Raw genomic sequence first — 16,107 nt, 5'->3', positions numbered from 1 at the left:
CACAGGATTCCAGAATCCAAGGCCCTGTGAATTCTCTCTTTGTTCCTCCCCCTTTCCTTTCCCACCCGAAAAGCTCTGTGGGGAAGCATGAAAAATAAGGCCAATGTTATAAACACATGATATTTGCTCAACTTTTATATGGCAATATTTACTAACGACATTAAGCCAGCTCACTTCCATCTGTCATTGCAGTGTGTATGCTACATGATATTAATTTGGAGCCTCTGGCCCCAATAACATAAATCCAAATAGTGGATTTGTGACCCAGAAAACCTAAGAGGTTCTTTTGGAACTAAGGCACACACATAATATATATTACACACATTGGAATAACCTATTAATAGGTTGGAATAACCTATAAATCCACTGCTTGAGTAGCTGATGTTCGAAAAATAATGCACCATTTTTTTTTACATATTGTAAAAATAATAATAAAAGGGTGTTAGTCCACATCACTGCCTGGAAAATATCTGTTTGAATAATGTGAAGCATAGGAGCATAAGAATAAATCTGAGACTAACGGAGACCTGCCCAGACTTTGAAGATGGAACAAATGTCACAATCTAATAGAGTTAGGTGCGCTTCAACAAATTGAACTCAGTGTGCTTAAGTATGCCTGATTTTCTGCTGGGTTGTGAACATATCACTTTGTTCCTTATTAATAGAAAGAACTGCCAATTCTTAAGACTCCATATTGTCTCCCTGCCTAGTGTAAAATATCAGTGCCATAAGGACTGACTGTGGAACCCTAACCCTAACCAATTCCCTAGAGATGTCTTTTTGGATCTGGCAGAAGAAAATACTCCTAGGCAACGTCTACACAGCGTTCCGAAGGCGCCCCGAAGCCCCTTGAGGGCGCCCCGAAAACGCTCGTGTAGAGGCGGAGGAGGAGGCGTGCTTCAGCGGCGCAGACTGCGGGCGGGCTGCTCCAGGCTCCGTTTCCCTTTAGCCAGCAGGCCCTGCGAGAGCTCCCAGCAGCGGGGCTGGGTCGTGGGAGGGAAGAGAGCGGACGGGCGAGGAAAGCGGCGGCGGTGGCGGCGGAGGCCCTTGCGCGGTCCCAGGGGTGTGGGAGGCGCCCTCCCCTTTCCTTGCCCGTCCGCTCTCTTCCCTCCCAGTAGGGTAAACAGGCACAGGGTAGGGTAAAACAAGCAGTATAAAGTCAGAACAAAATCAAGTTTTAAAAGCTTTAGGAAAAAGAAAAGTTTTTAGCTGAGCTTTAAAAGCTGCGATTGAACTTGTAGTTCTCAAATGTTCTGGAAGAGCGTTCCAGGTGTAAGGGGCAGCAGAAGAAAATGGACGAAGCCGAGCAAGGGAAGTAGAGACCCTTGGGCAGGTGAGAAACATGGCATCAGAGGAGCGAAGAGCACGAGCGGGGCAATAGTGTGAGATGAGAGAGGAGACATAGGAAGGAGCTAGACAGTGAAAAGCTTTGTAGGTCAACAGGAGACGTTTATATTGGATTCTGAAGTGAATAGGAAGCCAATGAAGAGATTTCAGAAGTGGAGTAACATGGTCAGAGCAGCAAGCCAAGAAGATGATCTTAGCAGCAGAGTGGTGAACAGAAACCAACGGACTGATGTGAGAAGAAGGAAGGCCAGTGAGAAGAAGATTGCAGTAGTCCAACCGAGAAATAACCAATGCATGAACAAGAGTCTTGGAAGAAGAGACAGACAAGAATGATCGAATCCTGGCAATATTATACAGGAAAAAACGACAGGATTTAGCTACTGACTCGATATGAGGAATAAAGGACAGCGAGGAATCAAATATAAAGCCAAGACTATGGGCTTCCTTGACTGGAGTAAGCGTAACATTATTGACAGTAAGAGAGAATGGGAGATGAGGAGAAGGTTTAGGAGGAAAAACAAGCAATTCGGTCTTTGCCAGATTAAGTTTCAAACGACGATGAGTGGGATGCCCCTGCCTTGAGAGGTTAGATGGGAGGTGAGAGTACAGTAGGCATTTTCAGTGGCAGCAGCCCAATTTTGGAATACCCGTTTCCCAGGCAAGTTTGGTACAAGTTTGGTAAATTGTTTTGCGAACCACCCAGAGAGCTTTGGTTATTGAGCACTACACAAATTCAATCAATAATAAATAAATTGGTAGGCACCAACTGTTAACAAGTTAAGCAACAAGTTAAGACCTAATAATAATCATAATCATCATTATCATCGTCATCATCCAAGGCTGCTTTTATTGGTCTCATGTCCCCCTACCCCCAATTTTATCTGATCTTAGATTGCTTCTTGTTGCTACTTAAATTCTTTTAGTATGTCTTTAATCTTTAATTTTATGATGAGATTTTTATGGTAAACTGCTTTGGGTAATTCAGTAGAAAAAGAAAGTATCTAAATGCTTTAAACAAACTGTTTTGCACAGGTAAGGAAAGGAAGCCTGTTCTCTGGACCATTTGCCTGCTCCCCATCCCCTGCCTGGCATGAGGAAGATCATCACCGTAAACATCAATGTGAGGAGAAGAAGAGGAAGCTGGGAAGCTTTGGTTGTTAACCACATGATCCCTTTAAATGTTGGCATTTACCTATGACAAGCAAATCGGGAGAATGCGGAAGTGCTGCACCCCCTCAGGAAAATTACAGAAAGTGGCACCTTTGAAAGTATGATTCAGTAGCTCACCACGGATCCAACAATACCTCACAAGGCCCATTGTGACAGTTCCATATATTGGAGGTTACAGAGTGCTGCTGAACCCCCAGCTCCATTTTGGTGCTTGGTGGCCTGGAGATGATGACTCTGCAGAATGTCACCAAAACAACAACAGCTGAGAGTCTTCTGTATCACCAAATAGACCATGAGTTATCATTTTTGCTACATATGCTCTGGATTAATACAGAAGCACCATGTGAGAGAAATCCAAACATATGATAAAGCGGAGTCTTTTCTTTTAAAAGATTTCCCGCAGCACCAGGCAAATTTTATTTACTCCATTTTTAATCCCTTGGGAATCCTGTTAAATCATTAGTGTTTTCCTGCAAAGGGAAATGTATTGTCTTTCACGCTGAAACTACCTTCCGAAAGAAATTAATTCCTATGGGCCCTGGGTAACTTCAATTACATTTACTTGTGATTTGTACAAAATGGTCTAAGACCAATTAATCATTTGCACCATCTAACTACAGCTTTATACCTACATCCACTCTTTGAGCTACCAAGGCTTGCTGGTGACCTGGCTTACATTCTAGTGGTTGATTAATCAACTGCAGCAACCATATTTCTTAATGACATTTTGATGATTTAGAAGAACACCTGGGAATACCACACTAACTAGTTCGAGGGATGTGGGTAGGGAGATAAAGGAGGGAGGCCAATAAAATTCTGACTCACGAAAAGGTAATTCAAATAGTATATTAGCTGAACTGCTTTCTGGCATAAAAGAAAAGAAAGAAACAATTTGGACAACCGTGCACTTTCAGAATTCAAGGCCCTGGAAATGTACTTTGTGAAAACCCAGATTTATGACATCCCCCTGACTATGATAAATCTTTGCTCCTTCCAACAGATGCTTCTGACATTAGACTTGAGGCAGCGCTGTCCCACATAATGAAAGAAGAAAGCCTCCGCTGGTGCATATAAGCAAGTCATTTTTTTAAAAAAAGAAATCCTTGGTATTTTACCACCAGGGTGGGGGTGGGGGAGATGGGGAAGCAATCCAGCTCTTGGAGAAATTGTTTGAAACTATTTTCCTTCAGGATCTACGCACAGATTTTCATTTGTTCTCCTGTTCCATACCCCAAATTTCAAAAGGTCATTTAAATTTGGCCACTTTTATTTCACTCCCCGGACTTGTATACATGTTAACAGCCCGGCAATAATTATGCTACTGTTCATTCATTCAGCCTGTCCCAAAGTTAGCATAAGAGCTTGGCCACATATTTGTCCCAGTATATGCTCATCTATCAGGTACTGAATGCATAAAGCAGGTGTATGGTTTACATAAACCCTGTTTAGACATGAAGAGCCCCATCAGATGAGCAGTTTATTGCACGCTCGTTACTGGGCACTCACAGATTTTCACGGCTCCGTCTCATGATGTCATCTGCATCCCACACACCTCCCCCCACTTCTAGCCTTCTTCACATGACAAAAAAAAAACACCAGCAAGTCCGACTTATATTTTTGAGATGGAACTCGCCGCTATCCCCTGCTATGTGCAGGAGGAGCAGCACGATCAAAACATCCCAAGGAATGGGCCACGTGCATGTTGTTTACTTCCTCTTTCAAAACAGGAAGTAATGATCATTCTGCCATGCCCGGCACAGTCTGGGCATGGGGAGAGGATTGCGGGCAGGGAAAGGGAAGAGATGTGCCCAATTACGATTGGGCAACTGGGTTTGGCACCATGTCCGATAGGATCACCCCCTTTTTGCAGATCTTGAATAAAATGTGGCCCCTGTTTAAACCCAAAGTTCTGTGTGTCGTCTCTTTATTCCTTGCATCTGCCCCGCAAAGAGGGACAAATGTGCAGGCGCAGAAGCGATGGTAAGCAAATGCGATTTTCCTCCATGTGATAACACTCTCAGTCTGCCGAAGAAGCAAACACACAAGGAGAAGCAGAATTCTAGAGCCACCCCCTCCTCGTGCATTTCTGTTCCTCTGTACTTGTGGAGGGTGGTGAAAACGCACAAGGAAGGGGGTGGAGTTAGAGCACTCCCTCTCCTTGTGTGTTGGCTTCCAAAGTAGATTGAACACCTGAGCTGTTCTTCTGGGTACTGTTGTAGCATATTGGCTAAGAGACTTGAAGTGTGAAGTCCCTGGTTCAAATCTTGTCTCTCCCCGGAATTCATGAGTTGATTTCAGCCAAGCCCATCTTCTCTCAGCCTCAGTCCCTTCCCCACTCTATCTCCATCTGGAATATAAGAGATAGGATACTGAATTACCTTGCAGGGTAGTTGTAAGGGTTACAACTAGTAAATGCGTGTAAAACTCTTTGTACACTTGGAAGTGCTGCACTTGGTATAAGCCTGCTTGGTTACTATGATCAGCAGGAGAGGCCCTTTTGAAGACACCCTTGCTTACAAAACCCCACCTGTCAGGCACATGGGAAATGGATTGAGTTGCTCCAGGTTTTGGGGGGTCCTTGGGCAAGATACCCTCAGTAGAGGCCCTCCCTGAGTGGGCTCACCTTCTCAATTCTGTCTCCGCTGCCTATTCACTTGCCTCTCCCTCTGGACCCAATTAGTACCATCAGCCAGAGGGGGGATACAAGGCATGTGAAGGAAGCTGCATTGTCGTCTCACTCTTATCACCGCTTACATGGTCTGAAAGGGCAGGTAAGCAGACAGTGACTGCAAGGAGGAGCAGAAGCAGGGCTAGGAGGATTTTGGCACTGGCAGTGGGCCCCTTACTCGTGAATCATGGTCTCAGTCTTGAGCAGGGCCCCATGCACTTATACTACTGTAGGGAAAAAGTTAGAATCACATAGATGCTGTGCTTTTAACGTAGGGTCTAGTTTAGTGTCATGTGCAGTTTGGCCTAATAGAAAATGCAGTTGTTGTATTGGCAAGTATATCTGAGTGAAAATCCAAATACAATTATTTATGGTCACATAAACTGTGCACAGACGATGGGTAGAATCCAACCTAAAGTCCTACTTAGAGTAGACTCATTGAAATGAATAGGACTTAAGTTAGTCATGATTCTACCCTATGTATGTAAGCCAGCTCCCTGCTCAAAACCACATCTATGCCATAGCTTAATTCCCCTTCCCTTATTTATTTATTTATTTATTTATTTATTTTATTACATTTATATACTGCCCCACAGCCGAAGCTCTCTGGGCAGTTTACAACAATTAAAAATGGTAAACATTAAAAGTATACAAAATTTAAAAACCATCAAAAACATAAAAAACAGTATAAAAACAACAGTATCCATTTAAAAACAACAATTCTGGGGTCCATTAAAAACAAACGTAACGTTAAATGCTGTTAAAATGCCTGGGAGAAGAGAAAAGTCTTGACCTGGCACTGAAAAGATAACAATGTTGGCACCAGGCGAGCCTCATCGAGGGGCAACCACTGAAAAGGCCCTCTCCCTTGTTGCCATCCTCCGAGCTTCCCTCGGAGTAGGCACTCGGAAGAGGACCTTAGATGTTGAGCGCAGTGTACGGGTAGGTTCATGTCGGGAGAGGCGTTCCATCAGGTATTGTGGTCCCAAGCCATGTAGGGCTTTATAGGTTAAGACCAGCACCTTGAATTGGGCTCGGAAACATATAGGCAGCCAATGCAAGCGGGCCAGAATCGGTGTTATATGCTCAAACCTCCCTGTTCCAGCTATCAATCTGGCAACAGCATTTTGCACAAGCTGCAGCTTCCGGACCGTCTTCAAAGGCTGCCCCATGTAGAGGGCATTGCAGTAATCTAATTTGGAAGTTACCAAAGTATAGACAACTGAAGCTAGGTTATCCCTGTCCAGATAGGGGCATAGCTGGGCCACCAACCGGAGTTGGTAGAAAGCACTCCGTGCCACCGAGGCCACCTGAGTCTCAAGTGACAAAGATGGTTCTAGGAGAACCCCCAAGCTACAAACCTGTTCCTTCAGGGGGAGTGCAACCCCATCCAGAATCGGTTGAACGCCCCCCATCCAATCAGAGGAACCACCCACCAGCAGCATCTCAGTCTTGTCTGGATTGAATTTCAGTTTATTAGCCCTCATCCAGTCCATTGTCGCAGCCACGCACCAGTTCAGCACATCCACAGCCACACCTGATGAAGTTGAAAAGGAGCAGTAGAGCTGCGTGTCGTCAGCGTACTGATGACAGCGCACTCCAAAACTCCGGATGACCGCACCCAACGGTTTCATGTACATGTTAAACAGCATGGGGGACAAGACCGACCCCTGCGGAACCCCATACTGGAGAGTCCACGGGGCCGAGCAATGTCTCCAAGCACCACCTTCTGGAGCCGACCCGCCAAGTAGGAGTGGACCCACTGCAATGCAGTGCCCCCCACTCCCAACTCAGCCAGACGTTCCAGAAGGATACCATGGTCGATGGTATCGAAAGCCACTGAGAGATCAAGGAGAATGAATAGAGTCACACTCCCCCTGTCTTTCTCCCGACATAGGTCATCATACAGGGCGACCAAGGTTGTTTCCATGCCAAAGCCAGGCCTGAAACCCGACTGAAATGGATCCAGATAATCAGTCTCATCCAAGAGTGTCTGCAGCTGGCCCGCCACCACCCGCTCAAGGACCTTGCCCAGCAGTGGAACATTTGCTACCGGCCTGTAGCTATTAAGATTTTCCGGGTCCAAGGAAGTTTTCTTCAGGAGTGGTCTCACTACCGCTTCTTTCAGACGGTCTGGGACCACTCCCTCTCGTAGAGAGGCATTAATCACCTCCTTGGCCCAGCCAGCTGTTCCATCCCTACTAGCTTTTATTAGCCAAGAGGGGCAAGGATCCAGTACAGAGGTGGTTGCGTGGACCTGTCCAAGCACCTTGTCAAGCTTCCCTTCAAGGACATGTGTTAGCCTACCCTTATGCTGACTGTAGGATGCATAACAGCAAGTGGTGAAATAAGACATCTAAAAGGCCTGTTTGCACGTATGAAAGCTGATTGATCACTGGAGTGCAAGGTCCAGTCAGTGGCATTCAGCATGTTTTGCAAATTTAAAAGATCAGGCAAGTCTAGCAATGTGCAGGGTTAGAGATCCTTGCTACATTTCTGAGACTGCATTCAAGAGGAAATTTATCACCTTGAAAACAATAGGAATTAACAAACCTTCTCTGGATTGCTTTCACTACTATGGACTGGCCTGTTATATGATTAATTCATTCCATGGTTAACTTGTCATTGTTGTTCTATAAGAGTCGTGGATTTTATGTTTTTTCTGTTCCAGATTTTATGCAGTACTAGCATTTTATAGCTGCTAGTGTGATTTCAGAATTCAACCCACTCTCATTAAAGATACATGCCTTGCATGAAATAGGTTATTTGTCATATAGCATTTGCCCACACCTTATTTTTCACTGTATGAATCCAAATATTTCGGACTACTGTGGATGGATTTGTCACTTCCGTTCATCTGCTGCTTAGTCTACTCCAGTCTGACTTCTGGCTCCCTTTGACAAAAACACACCTCAAAAGCTGTGTCAACGGTAAGCATACACTGTGTACCATATGGGAACAATTCTTTCCATGCATCCCAGTCATTTGATCTGCATCTGTAGCTGGTATGCAATGGGGATGACATGATGAAGGTGCATTGCTTCAAAATGAACTGAGCCCCTGTCACACATTATTTAAGAACATAAGAAGTTCCCTGATGCTGGATCAGACCAAGGGTCCATCTAGTCCAGCACTCTGTTCACACAGTGGCAAAGCAGCCATCAGTCAGGGACCAACAAGGCAGGACATGGTACAACAGCACCCTCCCACCCATGTTCCCCAGCAACTGGTTATTTGCTTGTCCTCACACCAGGGCCGGCTCTATCATTGATCAGTGTGCACTGGCCATCACAGAAAGCAAATGCTGGGTAGCTGCAACATGGTGCTAGAAGACAGGGAAGTGAGTAGCATGTTTCCTGCCTGCTGACTCCAGGTGCAGGGAAGATACTGACCAATGAGAGTAAGATTCAGTTGCCAGAACTACACCAAGCAGGATATAACACTATGGGCCTGTTCAGAAGAGACCTTAAACCATGGCTTTAACCACAATGAATAAGGCTTTTTGCTTCATTCACCATGGTTAAAGCCATGCTTTAAGGCGTCTTCTGGACAGGGCCAATGAAAGCAGTTTGAAAATGTGTCATGGGCCCCAACAGTCATCAGTGCACTTCAAAACCATTATAAAGCAGTAGTGTAGATCCTGCCTCTGTTGCCAGTCTAGCTGGGGTGAATCTACACTACTGCTTATTACGTTTTAAATAACCCATATTTACGTTATCCTATCATTTTAAAATGTAACAGGGCACACATAGGAATTAAACCATAACTAAGCTTTCGCAGTGATGGCATAAATGCATGATCCCTGGGCACACTGTTTCTTGTATCACTGTTCCTTGGAGTCTTCGGATGTTACATTGCTCCGCCCACTTCCTCCACCCCATTCTCCCTCCCATCCGCAACAACTAACGCAACAGCAACACGAGGAATAACTCTGAGGAAGCAGTTAGATTTGGTGCCAACAGGAAGTAAGAACACCACCTTCATTGTGATTGGCTTAGAATCAATGATACAGAAGTCAGTCAAATACAACTATAACGAAGTAAGGGGCCACATTATAACACTTGCAACTATTTCATAGTTACAATGAAAGAAATAAAACGACACAAGGAAGCAGAATACAACAAAGATAAAACGTAAGAAACCTAGCGTAACGTGACGCAATAAGTTATCGCAACCCTTCCTTAACGTTATAATGCAATAGTGTAGATCTCCCGCCCCCGCCCCCCCGCCCCCCGGCGTCTGTACATGGGCATGAGAGGGAGCACAAAAATGTTCTTGACCTCAGGCAGCCAATAGTCTTGGACCACACCTACCACATGTGATTACCAGGGAGGTAGGCTACACTGCTAGCTCTGCCCCCAGGATCATGCAGCTTCCTTCAGCCGTGCCCTCCAATGTTAGATGCAGATACCTGTAGGGGGGAGGTGTTTGCATGTAGATCTTTACCTGCATAAGCTTCCTTGGGTGTTGGAACCCTGGATGCACATACATAAATCATTTCTTGCACACCGGTGGGTTGTAATGGAGGTAATGTGGAAGACAAACAAAATGTTTGCATTTTCTTTTAGCACAAATGTAATCCTTTTAGCACAAATGTAAACATTAATTTAAAAATAAATACATTGCTAAAATAGTGTACTAGGACGCATTATTCCTGCCCACACTGATATAATATGCTGACTAGTGTGGAGAGAATGTAGTGGGATGTATTATTTATTTATTTATGTACACACACAAAGCCCGCTTTACCTACCAAAGTGTGAAAAGTTGGTTTCAGTTCCACATGTAGCTGACAGCAGAAGAGTAATGACTGGATACCATTAAAAACCCACAAGCCCAAACCTCCTTCTAATTTCAGCTTTCACACAGATCCTTAAAATGGGGGGTGTTGTGATGTTTCTTGAAGGTTTTCTGTCCTCCATTCCTGTTTTTTTCCAGGCACTTTTTAAGGGGTAGGAGAGAGAATATGTCACATCTATTTTATGGCTTAGACAAAGTGAACAAAGGGCAAGAAACATCATTAGGTATCAACCTTTCCAGGTTTCTAACAGTCTGGATACAGAGATCTTATGACTCCAGAATTCTAAAACACATTCTAAACTCACAGTTATGACTTCCACTTTTAATTCATTTTAAATGGTACTTTTTGAAATATACATGTTGAGGAGTGAAAGTTACCCCCCCACACACTTAGCCTGTCAGTCTACAAATCAAAAAAACCAACCTATTATAGATAGTTTTTGAGGGCAATAGCACTGCAGTGGTATTCCTGATGGATTTAGAAATTATTGCCTGTGGAACCACATCGACATTAAGCCTGAAAATAAAACCATTAGATCTTCTAAATAAATGGAGCCACTATCGAGGATTTTTTTTTCCACCCTCTCACCACAGTTGGGTTTTTATTTTCACTTTTGCAAATTGAAAACACACCACTCAGAGGAAGTAATAATACAGCAGTAAAATATTCAAATCCCAATTTTTATTTACATTGATTATCTTTTATATTTTGACATATTGCCTTGCTATGACCATCTGCAAATAGTTATGAGCCAGGAATTCAAGTGTTCCTGTTCATGAAACAATTTTGAGAGAACACGATTTCCCTTTTGTTATATGGTGAGCAAAGGAGAAAGAAATATGGCCAGTGTTTTGTTTTGTTTTATTCACGAGCCAAATTCATAATCCAGACTCCAATTGTTTTAGACCCTCTAAATAAGACATGCCAATTTTACCACTGTAGAGAACCAAAATGCTCCTGCAGGTATTCTTCCCTGATTTATCACAACTCTCAGTTACCTTACTTCAGAACATATGAAAGGTATCTTTTTTTTTTTCCTTTTAAAAGGCTGGTGAAGAAAATGGTATTGCAACATTTCACGCCTTGAAACTCAAAGTTAATTCATTTCCCCCTTGGATCAGGGCTTATCAACCAGCTGCCTTCCCCAAGCACCATATTTTGATGATGAGCCGAAAACAGATAACATTGACAACTGTTCCTGAAGAGGGGGGACACTTTATCTTGATGGAACTGACTCCAAATCTAAAGTGTTGGTCATGGTTCTTTGGTCATAATCACTCTTCAGACTTGCTCAGCCTGACTCTTCAGCAAACTTCACTAAACTATCACTTTGCTCACAGGGACAAATTATTTCTGCCACTTCACATTTGATATGGAAGGTTAATATTTATATATTTAATCCTATTTATACCCTGCCTTTCATTAAACAAATCCCAGGGCAGGTAACAATAATAAAACTATAAAATACAATAAAAGATATTAAATTAATACAATACAACACATCTAATAAAATCAATAGCAATTGGCATAGAGAAACAAATACCCACAGAGATCCTGCCATATCCACTGCATATTCATAAAAGCCCTGGTAAACAGACAGGACTTAACCTGGTACCGAAATGCCAGTAACGTTGGCACCAGATGTACCTCTTGCTGGAAGGCATTCCACAGTTGACATGCCGCAATGGAAAAGACTCTGTCTTGTGTCACTATCCAATGTACTTCCCTTACTGGTGAGACAATGGGACTGGCCTCTTCCTCAGATCTAAAGACTGAGAGCTCCATCAGACAAGTGTTTTATTGCATGCTTGTTAAAGGGCACTTATGGGTCCCTCAAACAACGTCGTCTGCCTCCCATGTACCTCCCGCCCCTTCTGGCCTTCCTCACGTGACAAAACAACCCTCAGAAAGTCCGATATATTTTTAAACACTGATGTTGCCACTGTCTCCTGCAGTGTGCAGGAGAAGCAGTGCAGTTAGAATGGCTGACTGAATGGGCCTCGTGCATGTTGCTTACTTCCTCTTTCAAAAAAGGAGGTAATGAGCAACAAAAGCAGGGGCAGAGAAGTGACGGTAGGGAAGCGTGATTTCCCCTGTCTGATGGAGCTCATAGGCAAGTTGATATATGGTACATAACAGGTCTTTTCTATAGAAAAAACAATTAAAAAAACTCTGACAAAGGTAGGTTACTAAGGTCATGAAGGAACTCTTACTTTTTCAAAGGCAACCCTAATCCAGAGTTAAGTGAAAGATCAGGGGAATTTAAATGGCGAAAAGAACTGTGATGCGATCTAGCTGAGCAAATATGTTTCCTGCACCCAAACCCATCTCTAGGTGAGGTTTGACCCACAAGAACAAAAGTGGATTAACTAGCTTTCATGCCAGCATCTCATTCAAGAGAGGTGCCAGCAATTTATAACACACTTATCTCCTGATAAATGATTGAAGCAAACAAGAGCTAAATTGATACAAAGACTTTGTGCCTCTTTCTTATTTGACAAAGAGTATTTCCAGTGCTACTATCTGCCTTCTTAATTAATATTATCCAAGCAAGGTTAGAACTAAGCATACTGCGTCTTACGTAGGTTTAGGCCAGAGCTCCTGAATCTCCCAAACAAATACATTCTTAAGCATACGATAACATGAAACAAGAGATTTTTTTATTTGGGAGAGGATAGGATAGGATATACTTTGGGGTATATACATATTTAATATATTAAATATATATGGTAGATATTAGAAAAGTATCCATTGTGTTCCGAAAACCCCAGTCCTTTTTAAAATGTCAAAAAAATATAGCATCTGGAAATGTCATTAGTTAAAAAGCCAATGGGAGAATCAGTAGAAGATAATTAATGCTTGATAAGCCAAGAATGACAAGTTCTTCACAAATTTAAAGGAAAACAGAGCTGGTTTAATCTTGTATAAGGAAACCCTTGTTATTGTTCTGTCATATTATCATGGATTGATTGCTTATTAAAATAACATAATACAGATGGCTAAATCAAACCCGTAAGTATTACAATGGCAAAAAAATATAAGCATACTGATATTGATGTTCTGATAGAAAGACGGCTTCTGTAATAATCTAGATCTTTTTAGTTCTGTCTAAGTATACTCTTATGATGAGGCAGTAGCTTTTCCCTCAAGGTTTGCATTTTTCAAATGTTACATATAATTTCCTTCATGGCCTAAATTTCTTACCATGTGCCTTATTTATTCCTATTAAAACTTTGTTTTTTAATGTTTTTTAGATTAGGCAGGTTTAGATGTTTTATTTCCTGATCAGATATAATGTATCACAAATAAAGCAGTGTTTTATAATAAATATTCAGAAGTCTATGTTTGTGTGTGTGTGTGTCTATGTAAATAAACTCCTTGAAAAACTTTAGCATAGTACTGCAAAAACCTAACATTCCACTGACACTTTCATTCATTATCAACTATATGAAATAAGCCTTTGAATTCTCAGTGTCTCTAAATCTGACTTGTTTGTGTGATAAACGAAGAAGTATGGGAAAAATCAAGTGCTTTCTTTTCATAAAGGCAGGGTTTAAAGCGCCATATGTTCATTCGGTGTTTACTTTTGAATATTTCTTAGTGTCAGCAACTGTCAGTTCATTTTGCCTCTAAATCTAGACAAAGCATATAGCCAGCATGACATGTAGCCATGGATGGACCTCCTCCATCATAAGACGTTAGTGTGTTTTTATAAAGTATAATAATTTGAGTCTACATTAATATGTGACACACTGGCAACACTTTTTGAAAAATTGCAGGCCAGTCCTATGCAGGTTTATTGACAAGCAAGCCCTAGTTTGACAGTTCCAGGGTGGGCAACTTGTGACCCTCCACTCCTAGTTTTGATTTACAACTCCCATCAGCCGTAACCAGAATAGCCAATTGTGAGGGATGATGGGTGTTGTAGGAGGTTGGACATCTGGAGGTTGCCCATTCTTGTGATAGATGATGACACTGGAAATTTAGGCCTTAGCTAGATCAGGCTATATCCCAGGGAGAACCCCGGGATCATACTTGTGCATCCACATGATGCACAGGGGATCCCGGGATCAGGGAGGGATCATCCCTCCCTTGCCCTGGGATACAGCCCTCCCCTTTGGGCCTGCTTTCCGTGGGTTTAGCCAGCTCCGCGCGATTACTCCTGTGGAGCTGGGAGCCACACACAGGACGCAACGCTCCTCAAGAGTGCTGTGCCCATCAGGGGTAGGGTGGGGGGGGGCGGGGAAAGTAGTTAAAATTTAAAAAAACACTGACCTTTGCACATGACCGTTCGTGTGCTCCATCTCCTTTAAAAAATTAAAAAATGGTGGGCACAACACCTCTCTTCCTGAGGTTGTCATGCCTTACGTGTAAACAGAGGAGGGATCACACGTTAATCGCAATGCAAGATCTCCCCTCCTCTGTCCCAGACTTTCAGGTAGGTCTAGCTAACGCCTTAGACAAAAAAGGATTAAAACTTAAATCTGTCACCAGAGCCCCAAATCCAGCACAGGAACCAATAGCAGCACCTTTCTTACTCTACAGTGCAGCAGAGATTAGAAGCATGGTAAGCAAATCAGTTTGCATGTTCCACCTCTTCCATAATACAGAGGCCCTTGAAGCGTGTCTTTCCCAATTTTTTTAAAAAAACCTTGGAGCTGGTCCTATGAACACAGTAAGAATCAGAGTTGGTAACTAACTCCAGCCACAGTCATTCAACAGCACTATATTTGATCCCTCAAGATCACCACACAAAATAACTGGGTGCTAGATGCCTTACAACTGTGGCAAAGTTCTTGCAAGTCAACTGTAAGACACAGGAGAATTTCACATATAGCCCCATCATATGCTGACAAAAATGCAGTCAGCTTTAATGAGAGTAATCACTCTGTCAAATCTATCTAGTGCAAAATGAATGTGTATGATGCTGGCAATCTTTAATATATTCTCCAGACAGCCCAGCATGGGATTGATGAAGGACCTGGTAACAATATAATACCTTCTACAATAGGAATGCACAAAGAAGCACTAATTACTAAGCAGGATGTCCTCAGAAAGATTCCTAATCACATGTCCCATGTGAGGAATGGTTGAGCTAAAATGGCTGTTATTCCAGTTATTCAACCTACTACGTGCTTCCTGTATTTAATGCATAAAACATTAATATAAGCTGGGGAGGAAGGAAGTAAAACGTAGAATGAAAATTCATATTTTTACCCAGATGCCTTGAATCAGTAAGCTTTCCTTTTGTCACACAGTTGCTTTATAAAATTGATATTTAACAGTGCAATCCTATACATGTCTACTGAAAAGTCAGTCCCATTCAGTTCAATGGTACTCCCTGCTAGGTAAGAGGATCTAAGAGTCCAGCTTACATTCATATTTACATGTTAAAAGTAGCAGTTCTACCAGTCATCCAGTTTTTATAATGGAGAATTTATGTTTGTATAAGCTGAAGTGAAAAAATTTCATGTTTTAGCATAATGATTTGAAGCAGAGCCCTGTTTTTCCTGACTGCTCCTTTGTCAGTTTTGATTGCCAAACGTATTGCAGGGAGGCACAGCAAGGCTGTGTGTAGAAAAGAGTTTGTGTTTACACACACACACACACACACACACACACCACAAACATCCAGATGAAAAACTCAAGTCGACACAGTAATTTTATTTTATTTTTCAATCAGCTTGGAAGCTAAAGATCAATTATCTACCATCAGCACTGGCCTCATGAATGTAAAAGGTGGTGCAGAGCGGCATATTCATTGTAATATTTTATAAACCCACAAAACATGGTTGTTTCTGAAATGAGACCAAAAATATTAAGAAGCAAAACACATAATGCCTCAATTGTTTTTATAAAACCAACTATTACTTGGAAACGTAGAACACATTTGAACAACACATTTGGATACGTGGTAGCTCTACGGTCTAGTCATGTGAACATTTATGTATCAAGTATGAGAAGTGCATGTGTTTTGGCCTCAGATTAGCATATTCCACTGGCAGAAATGCTTTCACAATTGTAGAAAACTTTGCATTCAAACAATAATGTGGATAAAAATCCTATTCTTCCCTCCAACAAGAGCTTCCATGTGACTGTCACATACAACTATTGGCTAATT

This window comes from Elgaria multicarinata, chromosome 10 (genome assembly GCF_023053635.1).
Source record: "Elgaria multicarinata webbii isolate HBS135686 ecotype San Diego chromosome 10, rElgMul1.1.pri, whole genome shotgun sequence".
Lineage (NCBI taxonomy): Eukaryota > Metazoa > Chordata > Lepidosauria > Squamata > Anguidae > Elgaria > Elgaria multicarinata.
Note: the sequence above shows the minus strand (reverse complement) of the source record.